Consider the following 5243-nt stretch of genomic DNA (forward strand, 5'->3'; position numbering starts at 1 on the left):
TACACATATATATATATGGAGCGAGAAAGCGAGAGAAGGTGAGAGACAGAGATAAACAGTGAAAGTAAATATGTGTAGATACATACATACATACATACATACAAATATAGCTATAAACATACACATACCCACATGTGTATTATGTGTCTACGTAAAACTGAAGGTGTACTCAAAAACAAACTTGAAGAACTCGATAATTTCTCAGGCATAGTGACGTTATGACAAATTAACCGCTTGCTAGGTATTCGTGATTTCAAAGCGAGAAAGGTCAACTGTACTCTAGCAAAAGAAAAAAAAAATGAAGAAAACGTATCAAACTTAGTCGCACACCTGATATTATTGAGGTGGTAAACTTTGGCAAGTTACTAAATTAACATGAGTTATCTCCCCTAAGTGGACCTATTTATTTAGTAGCTGTTAAATATTAACCCTTTTCTATCAGCTATTAGAATGTGTATACGTTTATGAAACATCAGTTTGCGATATGTTAATTCATCCTGATGCCCTACTTGTTTGAAAGGTGTTTTCTGGAATGTCTTCACTTACTGAAGATTTCTGATCACACATCCGAAAATATTAAGGTAACTGAACATTTACACACATTATTTAAGTTGTTCTACTATGAATATTAAAGCAATAATTTGCTTTAATAAGATATTTAAGATATTTTCGTTTAATAACGAATACTCTGACGAAAGAAATATTCTCAAAGAATGGAATAAACAGAGCAAGAGCACACACGAAGACGGGAAATGTCGCTGAGGAGGTCACAGATGTGTGACGAAAGATCTCTAGACAATGGACATGAGTGAGAATAAGAAGAGTAATAAACGAGTGAAGAACACCAGAAGCGAAAGAGTTGTTTAATTTTCAAAGAAGACGTATTGTGGATGAATCTGAATGGGGTACTTATGATTGCACTAAACCATGAGATTTTTCTTGCGACAGCAAGTAAGGTGACTGCACAATTCACCAGTAAAGGAAAGGAATGAAGAGAATCAAGTGGACCTGGGCCCTGTTGTAGACGCTTTTGGCTGTCAAACAGATTGTTGAAAATAATCTCGGCTAATATTGCAGTGTCACTCCAAATGGGTCGGAGTATTTCTGTGAGGTACTTCCATCTTGTCCACTAAGTCAGAGCAACCAGAAGGAAACCGCTTCTTCGACCAGTAATACCCAACGAAGAAAAGAGAAATGAATCTTTCAAAAATGATGGCTTCTAATTTTGAGATGTCTCTGTACACTACGAATATATTTATTTGCTCAGTCTTATCTTTTATTGGCACATAAACATCCTGCTTATGACAAGACAAATCGTTTGTAATTGCCTTTCAAAATATTTATCTTTTATTGCAGTGGTTTTCAAACTGACAAAAATAACCGGACCTCCAACAAAATATTGGTGAAATTTTGCCGAAATTCCTTATTATTATGAGATCAAAATCAAGTTTGTGTTCATATAAATTTTCGTTATCTACAGTGATACTGGACAGGTTTAACAGTTTTTAATCATCTTAATTGTATCAGAGACAACAATTTCGTCTGCCTCCTTTTTTTAATCCTCAGAGCTACCATGCGCTATAATAAAACACTCTTCTATTGCTTGCTAATTTCCTCATGGACCATTTTAGTAAATATGTAGTTTTCGGTTATGAAATAACGAAGGTGGCTAGACGCAATATTAAAACCAAAAAGGAAAAAATCACTTGTCACTAATAGTGAATACAGATACAGGATAGCATCTACATTGCTAGAAACAAGAGATGAAGACCCTTATGGCCACAAAAAGCACATTGTCTATGTAATGACAAAGGAAATATCTGCTCCAAAGTAAGTGAGGTTACTGTGTGTGTGTGTGTGTGTGTGTGTGTGTGTGTGTATACGCAAGACTGTTGCGTGGTATGAGTGCATGTATGCCTGAGAGTTTTTGTTCCCCACCGCCGCTTCATAACCACTGCTGGTATGTTGGTAAGTTAGCGGATCGGCAAACAAGTACTGGGATCGATACATCCGATTAAACCTTTCAAGGCGGTGCCCCAGCACCGGCACAGTCAAATGACTGAAACAAGTAAGCGATAAAAGAATGCACTAGTCATGCCCATAGCATTTAAGAAATGTTTCTGCACGCACACACACACACACACACACACACACACACACACTTCTACTTATCTATCCTTTCATCCATCCATCCATCCATCCATCTATCTATCCACTTATCTTCGTATTGATCACCATATCTGAGCGTATAAATCCTTGAAAGACCTGTGTACGCACCATAACTGATATAATAATTATTATTAAGGCGGCGAGCTGGCAGAAACGTTAACACACCGGGCGAGATGCTTAGCGGTATTTTGTCTGTCGTTACGTTCTAAGTTCAAAGTCCGCCAAGCTTGACTACACTGGGGTCGATATAATCGGCTAGTCCCCTTCCCATAACTTTGAGGACTTGTGCCTCCAGTAGAAAGGATATTATTATTATTATTATTATTATTATTATTATTATTATTATTATTACTGAGTGAACGAGCAGCGCATGCCATCAAAGTGACACTGGGGTACAAATATACAAAGCCTAATATACCCAACATGACTACCGGTCTGATAAAGGTACACGATGCCTGATCTTGTGCTGCTACTAGCAGACATTTTGTCTCGCTTTTCAGCTTTCCTTACTGTAACCACAACCCTATCTCTCACTAGTACTATTTTCCTCAACTATCTTTGGAAATCTCACTTGTCGCTTTCATATCTATATTTTTTTGCATGAAATAATAAATATAGAAATTATTATTATTATTATTATTATTATTATTATTATTATTATTATTATTATTATTATTATTATTAATAATAATAATAATAATAATAATAATAATAATAATAATAATAATAATAATAACGACAACAGCAACAACAACAATAACAAAATAATAATAATAATAATAATAATATTCGTGCATGACGTCATTGTGTTTGCATAATTTATCACATGTCGACTCTCAATACAACTCTTATATTTTCCGATATAATAATAATTAGCTGTTAGATAATTTCGAAAGTATTTCGACAAGGTTGTATTAACACACGCACAATTGTTCAGGCATATTAATTATGATGTCATTTTTTTTATACACGCGCCCGCGCACACATCTATCAACACGCTAATATGCGCAAATCTATACCATGAGGCGAACACATTCATAGGAGCAGATACAGGCATGCACAAAGTGACGCACACATACACACAGTCACACACACGCAAACACATGCACGCAGATATACAGAAATGCACAGAATAATATATACAAAGAAAAGGTGCATATATATATATATATATATATATACATACACTGACACACACAGAAGTTAACAGAACAGGCTATATATTTGACCACAAATAGAGATATTGCGTGACCTACATATCTTCACACACACCACCAACACCACACACACACACACACACACACACACACACACACACACACATCATCATCGTCATCATCATCATCATCATCATCATCATCATCATCATCATCGTCATCATCTTCGGCTTAGTCGTTGTCATTTTCGCTTTTGCTGTCGTCGTCGGCGCCACAACCGTCATAATTTTCGTCCTTGTCGTCATTACTATCGTCATCGTCGCCGTCATCAAATTTCGACACAACGTCAACGACAAAGCAGAGTAAGTCGTGGAAAGGAAATGATCCGGAATGGTTACCATGACAACCAGGCATCAATATACTCTCACTAACTGACAGATTGGAAGTATGCACATATATATATAAACACACGCACACCGGCATCTATAAAATACAATATAAACATATAAAAAAGAAATAAGTGGAAATTTTACCGGTGAGTGTGTTAAATTATAAGACACAAAAAGAGAATGACTCTCCCCAGACACAACAGAATATGCTTTAACACACGAACTCACATAAAGAATCTTGGAAACCAAATCCAAAAATGAAATATATATATATATATATATATATATATATCGATATATATATGTACATACATACACATATACTTATATAGAAGTGAGTGTGAGTGTGTGTATATGAAAGAGGCACTCAACACAATTGTGTAGGAGTTATATTTTTTAATAACAGCTTGACTGGGCACCCTAGGATGTAAAGTTTCGCGGGCCGGAGGACTCGTCCACCTTATCGCTGTCTCTTTCTGTCTATCTATCTATCTATCTATCTATCTATCTATCTATCTATCTATCTATCTATCTATCTATCTGTTTGTCCGTCTGTCTGTCTGTCTGTCTGTCTCCCTCTCTCCCTCTCTCCCTCCCCCTCTCTCTCTCTCTCTCTATACACATGTATATATATTATATCTATATACATGCATACATATACATAAATGCACACCTATACATACATACATACATACATGCATACATATATATATTATATATATATATACATACACACACACACACAAACATATATATATATATGTGTGTGTGTGTGTGTGTATGTATGTATGTATATACAGGTATTGTGATGCAAACAGGAAAAACGCAACCCATAATATGAATTAATGTATATTTTTATTAATGTTTAGAACAGAGTGACTCAAGTCCTACAGTTTCGTGCGTGTGCACTTATCAAACTTGTTAAGTTCCAATGCACTCTAGTACGTTCTTTATACATACATACATACATACATACATACATACATATTGTATTATCTAAATTTTCCAGATGGATGGTTTTCAATCTCGGCAGTTCAATGGGACGTGGCAAAAGATTCTGTATGAGATAATATGAAGCTCTACGCTGGTATTTTATATTGTATGTTGAGTACTACATATAGATTTATACACACGGGGACAATGCACACGCATAACACATGTACATACGCATATACATGTCTACATGCATGCATATATATACTGGCACTACAGCTGTTATGGTGACTAGTACTCCGGTTGATCCGTTTAACGGAACAGCCCGCTCATAAAATTAATATGCAACTGGGTGAGCGCTCCACAGACACCCGTACCCTTAACGTAGATTCTCAGGAAGATTCAGCATGACACAGAATCCAACAAGGCTGCCGCTTTGAATTAGATACCTCTATACAAACAGATGTATGTATGTATGTATGCATGCATGTATGTATGTATGTGTGTGTGTGTATATATATATATATATATCCATACAGACATGATTTATCTATATACTATATATATATACATACATATCAATGTATGTATATAT

At 35.5% G+C, this 5243-nt stretch overlaps 1 long non-coding RNA gene across 1 annotated transcript in view; it reads left to right on the forward strand.

The window, feature by feature from the left end:
* The first annotated feature begins 3682 nt into the window (after nt 1–3682).
* LOC128250109 (uncharacterized) overlaps nt 3683–5243 on the forward strand; it is a 9013-nt gene continuing 7452 nt past the window's right edge. The window contains exon 1 of the long non-coding RNA XR_008266232.1: nt 3683–3861. This is a non-coding gene — a long non-coding RNA (uncharacterized LOC128250109). The remainder of the gene's footprint in view (nt 3862–5243) is intronic.

Source organism: Octopus bimaculoides, chromosome 19, assembly GCF_001194135.2.
Source record: "Octopus bimaculoides isolate UCB-OBI-ISO-001 chromosome 19, ASM119413v2, whole genome shotgun sequence".
Lineage (NCBI taxonomy): Eukaryota > Metazoa > Mollusca > Cephalopoda > Octopoda > Octopodidae > Octopus > Octopus bimaculoides.